The sequence below is a fragment of the Arvicanthis niloticus genome, chromosome 20 (assembly GCF_011762505.2).
Source record: "Arvicanthis niloticus isolate mArvNil1 chromosome 20, mArvNil1.pat.X, whole genome shotgun sequence".
Classification (NCBI taxonomy): Eukaryota; Metazoa; Chordata; class Mammalia; order Rodentia; family Muridae; genus Arvicanthis; species Arvicanthis niloticus.
The window spans coordinates 23,906,943-23,928,736 of record NC_047677.1 but is presented as its reverse complement, the minus strand read 5'-3'; the positions used below and the strand labels follow the sequence as shown (position 1 = coordinate 23,928,736).

The following is a 21,794-nucleotide window of genomic DNA, read 5'->3' as shown; positions in this document are numbered from 1 at the left end:
TAAGAAGGCCACATTGACTGCTCTTTTGGAGGTCCTGAGATCAAATCCCAGCAACCACATGGTGGCTCACAACCATCCATAATGAGATCTAATGCCCTCTTCTGGTATGTCTGAAGACAGCTACATTGTACTGGGCTGGAGCAAGTGGGACCAAAAAAAAAAAAAAGAAGGCTACGTTTAACCTTTGGTCTTCATCTTACCTTTGATTTTCTCTGGGCGAGTCAGTCTCTCTGGCCCACCTTCTCACTCTTTCTTCTTCCCCTGTCTCTCCCCTCATTACTTTTTCCTTTTAAGTATGTGTTGATACAGGTTATTGCTATATAACCCAGGCTGGCCTCCAACTTGGGATCTTCTAGTCTCCCATCTACTATCACTGCAGGTGTACATCACCATGCACAAGTTCATTTACCTTTGAGACAGAGTCTCACTCTGTAGACCCAGGTTGGCCAGGAACTCAGTAGATACAGCAAACTGGCCTTAAAACTCTATAGAGATCCTCCTGTTTCTGCCTCCCAAATATTTGTATCAAAGGTGTGGACCACTCTGCCTGGCCTCAGTTGATATTTTTAAGTGAGGCTTTCCTGGAGGCCCCAATCTCTCAGCTTCCAGACCATCATTTGTATCTCCTCTCCCTTGCCTGCCTTTATATATGGCTGCTTCCCAGATCCTAACCTTGCATCCCTGCCCCTCTCTTCAGATACATTCTCTCTGATGATTTCAACATTTTTCCTGGCTTAAGTACTTCTACACAGAGCAGGTTCTGGTGGTGAACACCTTTAACCCCATCACTCAGGAGGGAGAAGCAGGCAGATCTCTGTGAGATTAGAGACCAGCCTGGTCTACACAGCAAATTACAAGACACCTAGAACTACATAATAGAGAAAATTTACCTCAAAACAAAACAAAAACAACTTTCACATTAATAATACTAGTTAGACCATACAAATAGCTCTGCCAAATGCTTTTATATGGGCATCTGTGTTACTTCTCTACTGCTGTGAAAAGACCATGATCAAGGCAACTTTACATATATAAAATTTGGAATGTGGGGCTTACAGTTCTGAGAGAGTCGATTATCACCATGGCAGGGAGCATAGCATCAGGCAGGCAGACTGACAGAGTGCCTCATCTATTAAATGGAATTCCTACAAGGCTACTGATAATCATGCCTGACTTTAGTTGGTCACCCTGGAAAGAAGCATCTGTTTGGCAGCCTGTCTCATCTTGACAACTTCAGGAAGGAAGGAAAACACGAGCTACTTGCTGCCGCCACTTCTACCCCTCACCCTGCCCCATAAAGAGTCATAGCCATTTTTTTTTTCTCTTCACCTTCCGGCTGGAGAGTCAGCTCCTCATTGTGTACACTAATAAACATAGTCCTGACTGTCAAATAGGCTCCTGTCTTTTTAAACCTCCTGTCTCTTTATGCTATCTCAAAAATCTATCACAGGCATGGCACCAGAGCAGTAGTTGAGAGCTTATATCTGATTAATAAGTACAAGGCAGAATGGCTAAACTTTTTGAAACCTCAAAATCCAAACCCAGTGACACACGTTCTCCAACAAGGCCACACCTATTAGGTCTTCCCCAACAGTTACATCAACTGGGGATCAAGTATTCAAATACAAGAGCCTATGGGGACCCATTTTCATTCAAACTACATGATCCAAACAATTCAATTCTTCTAAAAATCAAGGTCCTGATGCTTAAAATAAGCCATTCACCTTCTCATTATCTTAAATACAATTCTTTCTCTTAGCGTGTCTTCTTTCAAACATGGTAGCATTACTTAACCAGTCCCTACCATGTCTCATGACTTCTTGTCATCATGTCATCTGCTGCTAAATTTAATCCCAACAAGCTCTCAGATTTGTCTGAGTCACTCCCACTGAACTCCTGCCATGGTCCAACCTTCATCATCTGTTGCCAAAGCTTCGCCTACCTCTAGAGTTGTTCCTTTGGTTAAATCCAACAGATTCAACCACAGATGATCTCTTTCTAAACAACCTGGTGTGATTAAGTCCTCCAATGGCTCATCTACCAAACTGAAGACAGAGCAGAAATAAAGCTTGCAATATTACCTGGCTCTATCTCCTTCCCCAAGACCTCATCTCTACGTACACAGGCCCTCATCTCAAAGCTCCTGTTTCTAACCTCACTGAAAGATCTCTCATTTTCCTTTGGCTAACATCTCAGGTCAACATAGCTGGGACATCAGGATTTTAGAAAACTTGTCCCATTCCTTCCTAGCCCTGGTTAGACTGGCTCTGGTAATGCTTTTTTAACTTCCTTGAGGGGCAGAACTAGAATTCTACTGTCTCTGTTACACCTTTCGAAGGCTCCAATTGGCAGTTCAGGAGATTAGGCCTAAAAACCCATGCTTCAGGCAGCTAATCAGAAACTGCCCTACCACTTGGCCTTAAGCAAGGACAGTGGGTCAGCAGTTTCCAGCCAGCCCCCATGCCTCTGTAATGAAATGTCCTTGGAGATAGAGTAAGACAAAGCCCACCTACCCTGGAATTCCCCTAATATGCCATAAATTGGGCCCGAGAGTTCCTTTCGAGGTCCTCTATCTCGGTAATGGGAGACCTCAGGATGCTGGACTTCTGCAGAATAAAACACGCTTTGCAATTACATACTATTTCAGTCAGGGGTATCATTCTTTGGTGAATCATGGACCCTTACAACCTCTGCATGGCGTATATAATGAAGCTTAGATAGGCTGAAGTTGCTGTCTTTCCTTGAAGAGGAAAACAAAGCAAAGAGAGAAGTTATATGACTTTAAAGTCACCCAAGGAAAACTCAGCTGCTATACAACATTCAGTAACTCACCTAATCTACCTTCCTTAACCCCTCCTGAACTCAACCGAGTCTTTCACTCTCCTAGGCAAACATCCTACCGCTGAAGTTCATCCCTAGGTTAGATGTACTCTACTCTTACATCCTCATCCTTAGAATCCAACAACTTTATCTTAATTATCCCTGCATCTTGTGTACCCTTTTCCTGGTCCTCTGCTTTATGTCAGCTGAGAAAATGTTAATTTAATTTGTGACAGGGCGAGACAGTGCAGAGGTTCCTCCATCTTGTATTCTTGCTGAGGCCATTTCAGGTTTAATTAGGATTTGATCTCCTTGATGAGAAGCCCCACGGAAAATTATCCAACTCTATTCTAGGAACCTGAGGTCAAGATGCCCCAGCTAACTTATCTTAGTTTCTGGTAAATGGTCTGCTTGTATAAACGTCCCCCTCCAGTTAACTGCTTATCTTAGCTTCTATTAAACTGTTTGCTTATGCAAACTCCCCCCAACCCTAACCCCCTGCCACTCTGCAACTGCTGAGATACCAGAACATGATTTTTGCTTTTAAAAATTCAACTCTAAGTGCTCAGCACTACACTTGGGTATCAAATAACTGAGTGTAGTCTTAGCCAGCTGGAATAAAGATTTTTAATTGGCTATAGACTGTGTCTGAGTGGTCTTCTCATAACAAGTTCATTATTCTTCAACTAAAAACAAAACAAAAAGCTTAACCATATGTCCTAACCATTATCTTAAAGGACTGTATTTTCTAAATAAGAAAAAGAAAAAAAAAATAAGGATAGAATAGTGACTAATGGTAAAGTATGTGCTAAGCATACACATGGCCCTTGGGTTGTATCACTAGTATAAAAATAATAAAGGAAGAAGCATCATCTATAAATACAAGGAGAGAGGTAGTGGGGAGATGGCTCACTGGGTAAAAGCACTTGCCCTGCAAGCCTGACAACCTGAGTTTGATCCTCAAAACCCATAAAAGGTCCAAAACTGTCTCTGACCCCATTCCCCCATTCCATGCTATGGCACACATATGCCTATTCACACTCACGCACATGCACGCGCGCGCGCGCACACACACACACACACACACACACACACACACACACACACACACATATGTGTAAAGACAAAGTTTCAAACAGAGCTCATTCAATTTATAATTTCATGGCATTTTGGGCAAAGCAAGTTTTCCTGAAATTGTAAAGAATATTTTATGATTACAGTTAGGGCCTATGATCAGATAATTATATGGCTTCCTTTTATTCCCCTTTCCTTTTCTTTCCTGTCTTTTTGTTTTTAACCATTCCAAAAGCCCTAGGCATGACAGTCAGTGCCTCTGGCCCTAGCCTATTTTGATATCCAAATAGTGCTCCCCAAAGTTCCTGCATTTTCCTTAAGAAACAGTTCTGGTTCCACTATAAGAAATATCACATATGAATCTTTTGTTTATCAAATACTATAAAACTTGTGTTTAAGACAAAGAACTAAAATATTTTTAATCTCTTCCACTTTGTAAGAATTTTATGAAACTCTTTAAATTCTCCCCACCCAATAAAACCTTTGCTTACTATCTTGGTGTGTTCCTAGCACACTCTCTTGACCAACAGTAAAATTTGCCTTGTCCAGAAACCTCAACTGGAGTGGTGGTCTCTTTCTTTGTGACTCAAACACATGTTTAACACCACTACTGAGACCAGAGGATTTTTAAGGCTATTAGGCTACCTAATGGCAAAAGCACTGACCAAAATATCTGAAGGATCCACTTAGGATCTGAATTAACTCTTTTAACAAGATAACAGCACTCACTATTAGTCACAGCCAAAACATTCAAACTACAATTTAACTTCTTAATCACGGACATCCCCAATCTGTGCTGAAGGTCCTACTTCCTAATTACTTTTGTTCTAGAGCAGAAGAGATAACTGATGGAGGAGATAAGCTTTATTTAGCTCAGGAAACAGGTGAGGATGTTGGCTGCCTCCAGAAAAGAATGCTTTCTGAAGGAGCAATGAGGTCTCAGGGGCTTTCCTGCAATCACGGGTGGAAAATTTCCACACTCAGAAGATCTTTGTTCTCCCATGAAGTTCCTTTAAGGACAGAGACTTGCCCTGACTCCTCTAAAGTTTTTCTCTTCCCATGTTCTCTCACTGTCTCTTTGTCTGTCTCTTTGTCTGTCTGTCCCCACCCTGCCCCCAGGTGGCCTTTCACTCCCCACCCCAATAAATCTCTTGCCAGAGATCTGCTGTGTGGTGTGATCTTTGCTGCATGTCCTGGCCCTAAATACCCCCTCCCTCATGTACTTCCACCACTAAATCCTAGCACATCTGAAGAATTCAGAACAAAGAGAAAGTGGCAGGTTGAACATGGCCAGCAGAATAGAGTGGGCCATGAGAGGGGAGAGACTGAGGAAGAGCCAGAGAAGAAGAGGAGATGAGAGAGAGATCCAAGAAAGCACATGGCTGAAATGGCAGGTTTTTAAAAGAATCTGAAGCTGGGGAATGAAGCCCCTGAGTAGAAAGGTTTAGGGTAGGGAGTGGGGGTGCAGAAGGGCAGAGAGGAGCCCGGGTACAGAGTGAGCCGCAGTCAGGGCACAGTGTTATGCTAATAGGCATCTAGTTAGCCATTTGTCCTGAGTTTTTTTGGGACCTGACAAGATCCCTATTGGTAATGGCTCTGAGGGCTGTCCGACTTCCAGCAGCAGCTCTAATCCCAATGTATTTAAGATAAATGTACTCCAACTCAATACTTTGAAACTGAATGAAAGTACTCTCTTAAAAAGTAGCTATTTACTTAAGACAGCACTATTTACTTAACAGTTCTAGCCCAAGCTAGAAACATGGAACTCAGTTCAGTGCCTTAATGTTTCTAACTAACCTCCAAAGTCCAAGTCTTCTTTATTCCTTTTAAGTATCTCAGAATCAATGTGCTTCCTTCCCTCCCTGCAGAAGGCATTACTGATGGCATACCATCTCTTGCTTGGATTAATGCAGCAGACTTCCTGGCTTCTGAAGCTCCACCACTCCTACTTTATGGCTTTCTTGGCCTCCGCACTCTGTCTTCTAGGCTGGGCCTCAACTTTATTCATTCTGTTTCAGGTAACAAATCTTGCTGTCCTGATCACACAACAGCCACTTAGACAAAACAGATACAGAGTCTGATCCCATCCTCTGGTTACACGACTGCTCTAGGTTTGGTCAGTAGATCTAATTTAACTTACTCAGACTATTTCTTAAACCCTGGATATCTAAGTGGTGAACAAGGCTCTGCGGCCAGAGCAAATTAACTAAGGCCCTGTAGAAAAATTCCACAAGAACTTTGAAGACAAGAAGTTGCCTTGGGTGTTTGCTTTCTTCAAAGACTTGATATTCAGCTCTTTCTTCAATTCTGGGAGCCATCCCACTGTTTTCCCCAAACTTCTTTAGCATTGTTTGCAATAGATTCCTGTTATCTGTAACAAGGAAAGTTAAGTAGCAGTAAAAACTGTCCTCTGCCCTGCTCCAACACTCCCAGGCTCCCCCTCCCAGGTTCCCAGGCTCTAGGACAGCACCAAAGCAGCTGTGCTGGTCCCCACATCCTGCTTTCTCTTTCCTCTTGGCCTCCTGCCTTCAGCTCTTCCTCCCTAAATGCCCTGTCTGAATAATTCCTACTCACATTCTGGACTCAGTCTAGATGTTACTTCCTGTGTAGTTTCTCAGGCTGGACACTCATGTTCCCATAGGAATTTGCCTGATTCCTCAGTAACCTAACCCCAAGTGTAAGTTAGTACACGTAGTAAATGTTATATGTAATACCAACACCTACACTCATGCCTAACAAAGACTAGGTTCTCCATGAATACTTCTCAAAGGAACAAACAAAATTAGAAACCTACTTTACTCAAATTAGTATTCACAGGAGTTTAACAAAATTTTAAAAATAAGTATACTGGTATGTACCACCACACACATAATTCCAGCATTTAGAAGCAGCAAGGATCAAGTTCAAAGCCAGCCTGGTATAAATAGCAAGTTCCAGGCCAGGCTGTCTCAAATTTAAATAAATAGGGAGCTGGGGAGATAACTTAGGAAAATGCTAGCTGTATAAGCATGTGGACCTGAGTTTGATCCCTGACATCCACAGAAAAAGATCAGCATTATAGCTTATGCTTATAATCCCAGCAGTTGGGAGGTACAGGTGTACCCCAGTTGGTTAGTCAGTCTAGACAAATGAGCAAACCACAGGTCCCAAGAAAGGCCTGTCTCAAGGAATAAGATATTCCCTACATACACACAACACTCCCTACATTTATATATATATATATATATATATATATATATATATATATATATGTAAAACATTTACAAAACTATATATATATGCATATGATATGGGCTATATTTTAACATCAATCATACTCAAAGTCATTGCTCTGTGTGTTCACAATTCATAAAAAATAAGAAGTGCCTTTTTTTACATTGTAAACTATATGCACTAATGAAAAGACTTCGAAGTACATTTAATAACTGAAAAATTAAGAACTACAACTGAAGACTAGTAGTCAGTTTATGTGCACTGCATATCTTCCAGTCATAAACAGTACACTGACAGTAAAATTAGCCTTGGGTATACCACTTAGTGGCTATAATTTGTTGGCACAGTCAAAATTCTTGATATTCAGCATTAGCATCCATAAAATGGGATAATAATAAGTTTCTCTCAATCTGAGTGCTATAAAAATGCTAAAATAAAATCTTTTTTTTTTAAAATATGGAACACTTCTCAAATTTGCATGTCATTCCTGCACAGGGGCCTTGCTAATCTTCTCTGTATCTTTCCAATTGTTGTATATGCGCTGCTGAAGCAAGCACTGAAATAAAATCTTAAAGATGAAAATTCAAATATAAGGTACTGTGTTACAAAATTTTGAGTCGCCTGAGTCAGTATTATCTGTCCAACTAGACATTGGAAATCATAACAGTTTGACATTAAATTACCTATATCTCATGAATGTACAACAAAACGTGATAAGATAGTAAATCAAGACACTAACCTCAAACTTAAAATGAGATGCACATTGCAAAAGAAATCCCAGCACTCTAAAGAAGTGGCAGGCAACTCTCTGTAAGGCCAACTTGGTATACATAGCTAGCTCTAAGACTTCCAGGGCTATCTGAGACCCCATCTCAAAAACCAAAACAACCCTCCCAACAACAACAAGAAAAAAAAGAAAAAAAAAAAAAAAAAAAAAAAAAAAAAAAAAAAAGGATATTTCTACATTGCTGTTTTTCTCTCTCTCCCTTCCTTCTCTCTTTCTTCTTTCTTTCTTTCTCTCTTTCTTTTCTTTTCTTTCTTTCTTTCTTTCTTTCTTTCTTTCTTTCTTTCTTTCTTTCTTTCTTTCGAGTGTTTTTCCTGAATGATGTGTACGACATGTGTGCCTGGTGCCCATGAAGGTCAGAAGTGGGTATCAGAAAAGCTGGAACTAGAATTACAGATGGTCATCTGTTGAGATTCGGGCTGTTGCTATGTATGGTAATGTTAAGTGCAGGCTCCCAAGACCTGGTTGCCCCAAAATGAGAGTCCACACAGAAACCCAAGTGATGCTACGTGACCTTGTCCCTGAGTTATTTCTGACTGGTGAAGATGCCCACAGCCAACAGCTGAGCAGAAGAGACACAGGTGGGTCTAGGGTTCTGGGCTGGGGGTCAGAGGAGAACTCAGTAATATTCTTGTAGACTTTCTGTCTCATATTGCTTTGTTTGAGCATTTGTTTGTTTGTTTTACTGGTCTTTTAAGTGAAGGTTATGATTTCTGATTTTGTGTTTTTATGGGTTTTGTTTATGTATTTTTATATGTGTTTCTTGTGATTTTTTCCTTTATTTATTTTCATTTGTCCTCTAAAGAGAGAGAAAGGTATAGAGTTGAGCAAGTGAAGAGATGGGGAAGGTCTGGAAAGAGTTGGGGAAGGGGAAATTGTGATCAGAATATAGTGCACAAAAAATTATTTTCAATTAAAGAAGGACTGTATTCCATAACAATCAAGGAATATGTCTAATCTTATACAAGTATCAGTTGAGGATAGAAGGTAAAGCACATTTTAAAACATGAAGAGAAAAATTTTTGAATGCAAAGAATGTTACATAAAAGTTAATTCTTTGGTTTTTTTCTTGTGTATGTGTGTTTTGTTTGTTTTGTTTTGTTGTTGTTTATGAGACAGGGTTTTTCTGTGTAGCTCTGGCTGCCTTGGAACTCACTCTGTAAACATCACTGTCCTTGACCTCACAGAGATCTGATTGCCTCTGTCTCCTGAGTGCTGGAATTAAAGACATGTGCCACTACCACCCAGTTTAAAAAAGTTAATTCTTATTATGCTCTTTCCATAATTACAAAAGTTCCTAGCATAATTCAAAACTAATGCTGTAATATAAAACAAAAGCAATAGTTTTGGGAAGTTATTAAAACACTGACTATGAGACAATTCAAAAAGATTACTTTCTTTAACTCTTTATGGAATATAAGTAATTGCCTATTTTAGACAATTAAAATACATTCAGGCTAAGCAACAAGTCAAAAGAAATGTCTGTAGCTCGCATGTGGTGGCCTGAATGTGAACGGCCCTCATAGGCCCATATGTTTGACTCTTTGGCTCCTACTTGGTGGACTATTTAGGAAGCACTAGGAGGCATGGCCTTGTTAGAGAAGGTATAGCATTGGGGTGGGCTTGGAGGTTTCAAAAGCCCATGGCAGGCCTAGTCTCTCTCTCTCTGTCTGCTGCTTGTGGATCATATATGAGTTCTTAGCTAATGCTCCAGCAGTATGCCTACCTGCCTACTGCCACTCTCCTTAATGGACTCAACCTCTGAAATGTAAACAAGTCCCCAATTAAATGGTTTTTACATGAGTTGCCTTGGTCATAGTATCTCTTTACAACAACAGAAAAGTAACAAAACATGGGAAAATGGTTCAGTCAGTAAAATGTTGACTATATAAAAGTGAGAACCTAAGTTTGATACTCAGAACCCACATAAAAAAGATCCAATATACTTGTGGGAGGCAGAGCTCTGAGGTTTACTGTCTAGCCAGTCTATGATACTCAGCAAAGCAAGCCATAGGCTAATGAGAGACTCTGCTCATAAAACAGGGAACAGAATATCTGAAGAACACATAACAAAATAACGAAAGGTGAAATCACTGTACTTTATCTCTAATGGCAAGAAACTCTACAAATAGCATAAAGACACAGAAGTGAAAGGCTGCTCTTGAAAGGTACTAACCAAGAACTGCCACTAGTCCCTACCTTCTCCAACCTTCTGCACCTTAGTAACTTAATAGCTAGAACTTGGTAATATGTCTGGCAGTTTGCTTGATTTCAGAATAACCAGGTTTTTATTTTATTTTCAAAACAGAGTCTCAATATGTAGCTCTGGCTATCCTGGAACTCACTCTGTAAACCAGGCTGGTCTCTAACTAACAGAGATTTGTCTGCCTCTGCCTCCCAAGTGCTGGGATTAAAGAGGTGAACCACTATGCCCCACCAGAATAACCAGTTTAAATATCTTGCTCCTCATTACTAAACAGATTTCTTAGAGGCAGTTTAATGCCACAGAAACACATGAGATTTGAAATGTCAGGATCCAGGCAAGTCTCCCTTTCACCAGTAAGCCACTGACCAATTTGTGAGGAGATAAAGGGTTTCTGGTTTCAACTGGTTCATCTGAAAAAAAGGAAGAGGGAAATAGCTTTCTTTCTTTCTTTCTTTCTTTTTTTTTTTTAAACAAAAGCTGTGGAGATTAAATAACATGGTATAGGAGAAAAATCGAATGAAAAATATGCAAATGTTCCCCAGTGTTCAAGATTTTCTAATTGGAGGCTGAGCAATCTTAGGTTTACCTAAAGTCCAAAGACTGCTGTAATTCTAACAAATTGTACACATTCAAACGAGACTCAACTGTCCCACAGCTCTCCCTCATATGATGAAGTGAATCAGAATCCACAGCAGTAGCTGTGGTGTGTACACAAGACGGTCCCCAGAGACTCTGGGAAAGCTAGCTTGGATCTACAGAAGCCACTCTGCACTTGAAATCTCGTGTTCCTTAGCAGTTTATGAAATGTATCAGGATAGTTTACACAGTAAAGAATTCTTTCTAAACAGCGAGAATAGCCCCAAACTGTTCCTTCAAGCCTGTGGTCATCCTTTCTAACAGAAGAGGACAGGGCCACTTTCCAAAACCTCCACTTAAGATTCCAGGATCCTGAGCCTTGCCTCAGAAAGATTTTAGCCCAGATAGTGCTTCTACAAAGGCTCCATTATCATGACTCCTTTAGATCCTGCCAAGTGTGAGCCAGTCCTCAGCTGGCTCTGTAACTTTACACAGCAGTGGCCAAAGCCATTTGCAGCAACCAAACAGCAACAATTATTTAATAGCACCAAGCCAGGAGTAGGGGTGGGTTGGTACTCACCTTTTATCCCCACATTCAGGGAGGTAGAGGCAGGCGGCTTGAGTTTGAGGCCAGTCTAGTCTATAGAGCATGTTCCAAGACAGCCAGGACCACACAGAGAAACTCTGTCTCAAAAACCAAGTGGGGGTTGGGGGTGAGGTGGGAAGAGAGAACCAAGTTAAAATACACAAATAGCAGAAGAGTCCTAGAAAGAGTATATAATTCTGTCATCCAGAAGGATGTGCCTGCCCTGAATGGGGCTGACAAAATGATCTTTACAAATTGTTCTAAGACGAGGAGGTCTCCAGAGAGTACAGTATGTTTTCTCATGTGGATGGGCTCACACACATAAATTCTAACTCTTTATGGGTCTCTCCTTAACAGTTTACAGATCCCAGCGGTGATTCTGATGCTGAGATTTGTCTAGAGCTACATTAGTTTCTTTATTAGATATGACCACAACATAGGGGTCTCACATGAAGAATCCTTATCCTACCTCAACCTATCTCTATGCCTCATAAGCATGAAGAAGTGGTTTTGGTATTTACAGTTAAATTACAATGGAGTAAATTTGATCAGCACTGCTGATCCTCCCCAAGTGTGATACCTCCCCATAGTGAGGTGGCCTGGAGCATCCTGCAGTATGAGGACTTGTTCGAGTCTGTCAGTCTGTTCCCTTCCCTCCCTTCTTTCAGTAGGGAACTCGCTGTGTGGCCTCACTGGCCTCCAGTTTACAATCTTCTGCCCCTATTCCTCCAGGTGCTTGGACTGCAGTTATACCCCACCTTACCTAGCCACTGATGGCTCTAATTTCTATCATATAAACTTGAATAGCCTTACGATTCTGTTTCTTTCCGACTATTTTCCAGTCTCACATGTACAGCCTCCCCCCCCCCCCCCCAGTCCTACTATAGCTCAATTTGGCTGAAAGATTCTCTTCTTCCATCTTCCCACAACTGTCTCTTCGTCCCATTCCCAAGACATGGCCTCTTTATGTAATCCAAAATACCTTCGAATTCTTTAAAGAGCCCAGGCTGGCCTTCAACTCATGATCCTCCTGCTTCAGTTTCTTCAGTGATAGGATTACAGAAAAGCACCACAATGCCTGTCCTCTTTGTTTTTTTCTCTAGTACTCTTAAAAACCTACTTAAGGTCCAGTGGGAAGGCTTAGTGAGTAAAGGCACTTGCTGCACAAAGCTGGCAACCTGAGTTTGATCCCTGGAATCTAACTAAAAGTGGAAAACAAGAGAACCAGCTATGCAAAGCTGTCCTCTGACCTCTGTGCATGAACCATGCTATGCACATCCAGAAACACATCATGCATACACAATATTACACAAAAGTTATACATATATACAATACAAAAAAGTTATACAATATTATAAAAAGTTACACAATAGTAACTTTTTAAAAAATCCTGTATAATAGATGGAGTACATCCTGGTAAGTAGTAGCTTCAACTAATGGTGTGTGTGTGTGTGTGTGTGTGTGTGTGATATGCTTAAGATTAAACCTAAGGCCTGTGTAAGCTAAATACATATCTTACCACCAAATGACATTCTAAGGCCCTAGCTTTCTTGTTTAAGGATCAGTCACAAATTAGGTAAAATTCTTGTAGTGGACAGCTATTCTGTTCTGTAATCCATTTCCCTCCTTCTCCTTAGGAAAGAGTGACTATGGATACCCTGAGAGCTGAGGATGCAGCCCAGAGGTGATTACTTCCCTGCGAGGCACAGGGCCCCAGGCTCAAACTCTAACACAGGAAAACAAACAAATGGGAGAAAATTTAATAAAGGGGGGGGGGGGGAGGGGGCTCTGACTTCAGAGAGTAAGGATGAGCACATGTCCAAATAAGGTGAGACAGTCTTCTCTGCTCCCAATATGGGAATCTTAACTCAAGAAGCACGAAGCACAGCTGGAGCTGACTCAAGAGAGACAACCTGAAGAGGCCAACTAAATCCCTGGTCTTTCTTTTGTCCCAACCTACAGCTTTTTCCTAGATCACTTAGCTTGTTATGAAAAGCTGTTTTCTGTTGTTTACAATCAGGATAAGGGACAGCAGACAGCAGAGTGCCGGAGACAACAGAAGGACTTGTGTACCTCTGTACTAAGCTTTAAAAAGTACAACAGAAGCCTTACAGTCCAAACCTCAGTCTTCCAGGATTTCAGTTAAGTGACTAATATAGAGCATGTCTTAGGTACTTTTGCTGTGATAAAATACCATGACTAAAGCAACTCAGAGAAAGGAAGATATGCAAGACAATGGTGTGAGCATCTCAAGTGTCTTTATAGTAGCCATATATACTGCACATGATGGATTCTGACCTTACACCTTAAGTCCCTGCTAAGGAACCTAAGTGAAATCAAAAGGTGGTTCCTGAGGTACATAGGGTTACAGCTAATAGGGTAAAACCTAGGCCGCAAGGGTTACAGGGGAAGTTAACACTTTTTTTAGTATTTTAAAAAATATTGTCTGCGTGTATAAAGAGTAAAGCTATACTTGAAAAACATGTAATCTTAGGCCTTAAACATGTTTCATTGCTATTTTATTGCATGAAATATTTAAAGGGAATCTTATCTTGGGCTGGAGAGATGGTTCAGCAGTTAAGACCATTGGCTGCTCTTTCAGAGGACCCATGTTCAATTCCTAGTATCCACATGGTAGCTCCAACTTCCTGTAACTGTAGTCCCTGAGGATTCCTCTTCTGGACTCCTTGGATGCCAGGCATGCATGTACACAGTACAGATATATATGCAGGCAAAACACCTTTATACATAAAATAAATAACAAAACAAGAGGGCCGGCATGACCGCGCTCGCCCTGCGGCGACTGTCCGGCCTGTCACTTCGAGAACCTGCTTCTCAGCCACACCTTGACCTTCCCCCCCCCACCCCCCACCCTGGCTCGAGGGCCACCCTGGATCGGCAAGTTTGCTGTCTGACTCTCAGTATGATGACCTCATCTGTCGTCGTGTGTCATCATACGTCAAAGTCAAAAGGAGCCATCATAGATGATTCCTTTTGACTGAAGAAAGACAAGCTCATCATGCTAATACTCGCCTAACACCTATCCAAACAATACTTAATAAATGTTTTATTTTGAAATAAAACAATAAATAAATAAATAAATAAATAACAAAACAACTTTTTAAAAGGAATATTATCGCTATGTTGGTAATCGTCACAGCAAATATTGTTGATTATACTATTATAATATATTATATATATTATTATATAATATATTATATAATATATTATATATATAATATAATATATAATATATAATATATTATATATTATATTATATATATATATATATTATATAATATATATAATATAATATATAATATATAATATATTATATAATATATTATATATTATAATATATTATAATATATATATATTATACTATTATAATATATTATACTATAATATTATATATTATGCCTTGATTATACTAGAATGTTTTTTCTCTGAAAGAGAGTCTACTAAGTAGTTCTGGCAGCCTGGAATTCACTATTGTAGATCAGGCCAAGAGCTTCTGCCTTCAGAGTACTGGGATTTAAGGCATGAGATCCTGTCCTGACTTTATTACACTAGAATTCTTAATTTTTGGATGGTAAGCGACTCCAATCAGATTTCTTTTCTTTTCCCACATTCTCAATCTTCCCTGGCTTTCTCTCCTGCCTTACCTTTGTGACTTCATCAACGTACCACTACCTACACTCCTCAACCAGACTGCTCCTACAGTGGATGAATGAGTCCATCTCCAGAGTCTAAGAAACACTACACCCTTCACTAGGACAGTCTATACTGTCTTCCAAAACAAGAACTATGCTGATAGCCTTTTAAGCACCACCAACCCTCAAAAAAAAAAAAAAAAAACAAAAAACAAAAAAAAACCACCAACAATATTCTATTACAGGCAATGGCCTGCAGCTCTGATGGTCTAGGCATTATTCCCTTAAAAAGTCTCTGAATGAGAAAAACTGAAGAAATGAATGAATATTTGATTTTTTTCTAAAACTCTGCATAAAAACAGTAGGCATTCAATTCAAGCCTGATGTTAAGTAAGGTTAGCCTGTATTTACAGACTCTGAAACAGCAAAGAATAAACTGAAGTAGAGGGAAGATATAAATCAAATTCCCAAAGGTCCCCTAATAGTTAATTACAGGCTTATCACATACTACTTTTATGGAACTCTATTTCTGTTTTTGAGGAAGTACCCAGAAAAGTACCCAGTGCCTTGGAGCCAGCCAGAAAGTTAGTCTGTGCTAGAGATATAATAGACACTTAGAAGCTGCTCTTGCTAAAAAGAAATTGACTTCTTACCTAAGCTCACCAGATAAAAAACAGATGAAGCCTGGCATCTCTGCCTCCATTTGTGCCTATCTCCTTTACTCTGGTTAGACTTCCTGCCTGACCTTGCACAGCCATGATAGCCAGCCAAGAACTGATTGTCTACCTAACCCATTTCATCCTCTTTAAGGCTGAAGATACAAAGATAAGTCAATCATCAGAAAGCTTTGTACTACCTTGGATCTTAGGAATGGCAGGGCCACACAGAGCAGACAACTCTCTCAATATAAGCAATTATATCTGCGATGGGTATGGCTACATGCCCTGAAGCTGAAGTAACCACCTCAAACCAGGTGGATTCCCTAACGTTCTTCAGCACCTTGTAGAACCAGAATGGAAACAACGGTTAACTGGACCATTCTTCCACCAGAACTGCTTAATTATGCAGTGTTCTAATTTTTAATCTATTTCAACTAAAGCCCATGCCAGTGGAGGGCGTGATAAACAGGCCTCAGGCCCTAGAGAGATTTACATACTAATGAGGTACCTGAAGGCCAGAGGGTGGAGTCAATTAAGCATTCCTCCCCAACCCCTCCCTCCTCTTTCCCTCCCCATTTAACTCAGGACTGCCTTGGGTTTGGGGGCGGGGGGGGGGCGGGGGGGGGATGGTGTGCATCCAGATTCATCCACCATCCATCATGCCAATAAACCCGTTTTGGAAACCCATGGACTTTCTCGTGTTTGAGGCTGCGCTCATGGAGAGGCCTTTAGTGAGCAGCTGGGCCTAACTTCCAGCTGGAGGAATCCAGAGCGTTCCCAGCCAACTACCCACAGCCTGGCGTGAGGAACCCTGAGTTCCCCAGCAGCAATTACCTGCAGCTGACGCCCATCGTGGGGCATGAACACCCTCTCATCCTGGCCGAGTCTGCTTAACAGGTATACTTCCCATGAGGCTTGGAGCCAGAGCTCTCCCTTCTCAGTGCACGCTGCATGCTCCCCGCCTTCATCCTGCCGGAGTCCCAAGACCCCAAGATGGTGGCCAATCTCAGTGCATGTACCTGTCCCCATGCGCCCCCACAGTCTCCATCCTGCTGCGTGCTGCCCCCATTACGGCTGGGGCCCAGAATGGGAGATTCTCAACGAGAACCCGGCGCCTGCCCCTGCTACCCTGAGACATCCACCCCTGACAAAAGATGGCTTGACCAAAGTGGGACTCTTAAAAGAAATATGATACTATGTGTTTTTTGATTAGGCAATTGAGACCATTAATATTCAATTATTGAAAGATATGCATTAATTCCTGCAATTTTGTTGACTTAATACTGTTTGCTGTTCTATTTGTTTAATTACTGTTCTTTTCAGTGTTTATCATTCTCGTTAGTGTGAAGAATTCTACAAGTATCTTCTATAGAGCTTAACTCCTTTAGAATGCTTTTATTGTGAATTTTTTTTCTCCTTCCATACTGACAAATAGTTTTGTGCAATATAGTAGGCTGAATTGGAAGCTGCTGTCTTGAAATATATCATTCCAAGTCCTCCATAGTTTCTGTTGAGAAATCTGTTATATTTCTTTCTACCAGCTTTTAACAAACTTTATTGTTCTGGATATGTAGTGTTTTAACTATAACATAACATTGAGAGGAGTTCTTTTTGCATCTGTCTGTCTGGTGCTAGCAATCAAAGTGTACTGTACCCATACGCACATTTCTTTCCTTAGGTTTATGGAACTGCCTGCTATGATTTTACTAAAAATGTTTCCCTAAAGACTCTGACACCAAACCAACTACCTGAAGGAAGCAGAGACAAGATGCCTAGAAGAGGCTTAGACCAACTGAGTCATTTGGAAGGAACACCCTCCACCCTGTTGAGCTGCCTGCAGGCTGTGCAGTGTTTCTAGCTTTGTGCTCACGTTTCTAACCATGGTGGGGTGGGCTTTGGTGATGTGGTTCCGAGTCATTTCTGCTCCTGTAACTCACTCCTCACCTACATTCCCCACATTAAGTAAAATGTTTATCTGAATCTTCAGCAGGAGACTGTCCTCCTGTGACCAGGACTGAATACTCCAATTCTACCTCACCTCAAGTAAGGTGTATATTCTGTATCTTTCTGACCCAATTTATTCTTGAGGTATCCACAAAGATTTTACTCAACTTAGTAAATACTACCTCCAGTATTTTTGTTTTGCTTTTTTCAGTACTTATTTCCCTTCTGAGGTCCAGTCTCATTTTCTGTATTGTACCTCCAACCCCCACTTTTTAAAGCTGTTTTCTTGGAATTCATTCAGGGGTTATTAATATCCTCTTTCTCTTTGAGCATACTTACCACACTTGTAAGTCTTTGAGTGGTATTTCATCTAATTTACTGTCACTGCAGGGGATTACACACGATTAGTAGCTCTTGGAGGAGTCAGACTGCCTTGGATTTTAGGCTTCTCATAGTTTTTGTCTGTTTTGTTTTTAAGTGAGATTTGTATATATGAGGTTAGGCTGCTGAATTTTCTTCCTTAAAATAATCTCCCCTCCTCCAATAAAAGTGTTTAGAATATTTAAGAAGGACTAAGTTATATAGTGGAGCTCAGATATAATGTTCCTCTCTTACAACAGTGTTGGGGAAACCAAGCTCAATTCCCAGCGTTCTCCAAGAACAGAAAACTGTTATCGAACTCAATCACTGTTAAAGGAGAGTCCCACTATGAAAATAAAGTAACAATCCAAAAACAACAACAACAACAAAATCCCACCCACTAAACACACTCCTTTTAGGAAATAAAGAAGCATTTACTTAATAGTACACTATGGAACAATCCATCACTACAGATGCAAGTGGAGGAAAAAGGAAAGTAAGGCCAGTGATTAGCAGTGAGTTGGCAGAAACAAAGTAGAGCAAAGAGTAAAGAGGAGTGGGGAACAGTAGGGACAGGAGGGCATAAGGCAGGTAGAGTAAAGGTAGAGTGGGAAGAGGGTGGCAGATGGGGACACACCCTAGTTGGCACACTGCTCACCCAGCACTCAGGGATCTGGGTTCAATCCCTAGTACTGTACAAGCCAAGTATGATAGTGTATTCTTATGACCTGAGCACCTGGGAGGTAGAGGCAGGAGGACCAAGAGTTCAAGGTCCTCCTTAGCTATACAGCAAATCTGAGGCCAACATGGGATACATGAGACTTTATCATAAAATAAGGAGGGAAGGTTAAAATATAAGCTATCAGATAACTTAAAACTCTTATGTAGCAGGGGGCTGAGATATGGAGACTCCATAAACCAGCTCAGACTATGCTCTTTGGAAAAGCCTATCAAAAGGAAGGTGAAAAAGCATAAAAGGAAGGAGAGAAAAGGAGGGGAAGGAGGAGAAAGAAGAGGAAAAAAGAAGAAAGAAAAAGAGGAGGAGCCAGAGGAGGAGGAGGAGGAGGAGGAGGAGGAGGAGGGGTGGCCTCAGTGGCAAACTGGATCAGTGCTTAAAGATGCTTGCAGCCAAGCCTAATGAACTGTATTTGCTTCTCCCGGACCCACACAATGAAAGGAGAGAACTGACTCCCACAAACTATCCTCTCACTCTAGCACCACAGTATGCCTGTATCCATACATATTGTGTTGATTATTTTGTCAACTTGACACAAGCTCGTGATCTGAAGAGAGTTGAGGAAATGCTACCATCAGATGCACTCTGGGCAGGCTGTCCTAGAATATATAAGAAAGCAAGCTGAGCAAGACAAGAGGAGCAAGTCAGTAAGCAGTGTCACTCCATGGTCTCGGCTTTAGAGGAAAAAGAAAAAGACAGAAGAAAAGTCTGGGCTATAGCTGGCCTACCAAATTAATATAGGTTATTAAACAAAGAAGAAATGAATGTGAGCGGGAGAGAGTTGTATGGATGCAGTTACAGAGTTTGAGTATAGCCTCACCTGCATGCTGGTTCCAGTCTCCATTTTCTTGGCTTTCCTTTAGGGGCTCAAATACTCCCACATCCCTAGACAATCTTCTGTGAGGTCTGGTCACAGACACTAACTAGTCCTATCAGTCTTTCCTGGGCTGAATCACAAATGCTGGTCACACATCAGGGTGGCTCTCCAGGGGTCAGGCTGAAAGGCTATTCTTACCTTTGGGAAGTCCTTTGCAAGGTCACATCACTGACACTGAGCAATCTCCAAGGGGTTGATTTACAGATGCTGGTCACACCTTTGGTCATTCCTTCAGGAGTCTGGGTGTGAATGCTGTATTCATTCCTGGGAGGCCATTACCACGCTGAAGGCCAGTGTGTGTGTGTGTGTGTGTGTGTGTGTGTGTGTGTGTGTGTGTGTGTATGTGTGTGTGTGTGTGTGTGTATTCCATGTTGAGAACGAGAAGGTATCTTCTATTCATGTTGACTGCAATGTCTGGTTGTTTACTTTGTCCTGAGGTCTATTTTACCTGACACTTCAATGACTGGTATTAATAAAGTCTCCTGTAAGTTATTTTAATTGCTATTATCATAATGTATCTTTTCCCTTTCAACTTGCCTATACTGTTATAGATCAAAGGTGAATTTCTTGTACAAAGCATATACTTGGGTCATTTTTAAAAATCTATATAATCAGAATCTGTCTCTTAATTAGTGTCTTTAGTCCACTAATATAATGAGGCTTTCTCTTTGCTGATTCAGGGTTACAGTAACATAAATGTTAGACCTCTTTAAACAGTTACATGGTTCCTTGAGACTAAAATTTTATTGGACTGCACCCAATCTCATTCATTTCTTAATTTCTGTGCTGCTGTTAGGCTACAACAAGTAGTTAATTACAGACCGTACAGTGCTGAAAATATCTCTAGTGTGCCGTGAGTGGACTTTCCCCAACAGTGCCCACACAAAGTCTTCCATGTCACTGGTGAGAAAGAGTATGCTGAATGCCAGACGATTATGGCTGAATTGGACTCTGTTGTGCTAGTACAGCCTATATATCCAACAAAGGCAGGCCCAGATCTGAATAAAGCTTTTGGAAAGTTTCTGAAGGACTTGGTTTCCTCAAACCCCTCTGCTATGTAGAGACCTCAGCCTGGGCTGCATAAGACTCTTGTCTCAAAAAAAAAAAAAAAAAGAAAGAAAGAAAGAAAAAAGAAAGAAAGAAAGAAAGAAAGAAAGAAAAGAAAAAGTGAAAAGGAAAAGAGAGACACTTTCTAATATTTCAAACATAATGAAGTAATAGAACCACAACAGCAGTTTAAGAATATCTATAAACAACATGAATGATAAACATTTAACCTCAATAACAAAGACAGCAGCTCACATATTTTAGATGTCATCAGGTGCAAGTGGAATGATTTGCATTAAAATACAAAAACAAGCAAACAAAAACTCCAGGGGTTGGAAAGATGGCTCAGTGGTTAAGAGCACTGGCTGCCCTTCCAGGGACCTGGGTTCAATTCCCAGCACCCACAGGGAGGTTCATAACTACATGTAACTGCAGTTCCAAGGGATCTAACATTCTCTCCTGGCTTCTGTGGGCAATACACAGCAGCGGTACACTTACATACACATTATATACATAAAATAAAAATAAAACTTAAAATTGAAATAACAAAAAAAAATCAAATTAGAAAAAAAAAAGCAATACCAAATGAAACAGAAAACCTGCTCGCATTCTAGATTTCCTAAACCCTCTTGAGAAGCGGCTAATGTTTTTAATCTGTATGTCATTCTATGTTACTCATCTTTATGTATCCTAGAAAGGCCCTAGACCCCTGGGTGTCCTATGATGCTGGCTCTCCTACTCTCTACCGCATTGTGACAGCAATCACACAGTTTTCTAGCCCCTTCCATTTTACTAACAGGCCAGCACTAATCACTTTCCAATGCCAAATTCCCCACCCCCACAGAAGGCACTATTCAGAGTTCACTGCTCAAAGTTTACTCTATCTATAGCTTCCTGTCCCCAGCACAAGGTCTGCACTGCCACACCGTCTTCCGCACTGCAAGCATGTGATATACAGACATACATGCAGGCAAAACACCCATACACATTTTTTTAAAGTTGGTAGACTCATCAAATCTCCAAAATGTACTTCAACATGAAGAAAGAAGCAGGAAAAATATACAGTCCTCTCATGTATGTGCCCACGCACACACTAAGCTTCACTGTGGAAATACCTGATGCTGTCAAATGAAAGAAATAACATCAGGATGAGGGGGCATAAAACTCCTACTGCAGGAGGCTGGAACGATCCGTCAAGAGCATTAGCTCACAACTTCTGAAACTCCATTTCCTGGGAACTCAGTGCTCTCTGAGGGCAC

General features: G+C 40.9%; 1 protein-coding gene and 1 non-coding gene across 3 annotated transcripts in view; both read right to left on the bottom strand.

Annotated features, from left to right (window-relative positions):
* Positions 1 to 21,794, bottom strand: part of Lims1 (LIM zinc finger domain containing 1) — a 110,800-nt gene that overhangs the window by 85,123 nt on the left and 3,883 nt on the right. The gene's annotated exons all lie outside the window — the stretch shown is intronic.
* LOC117724985 (U6 spliceosomal RNA) lies at positions 7,558 to 7,664 on the bottom strand. The gene has a single exon (XR_004608858.1). It is a non-coding gene; the product is annotated as a U6 spliceosomal RNA (small nuclear RNA).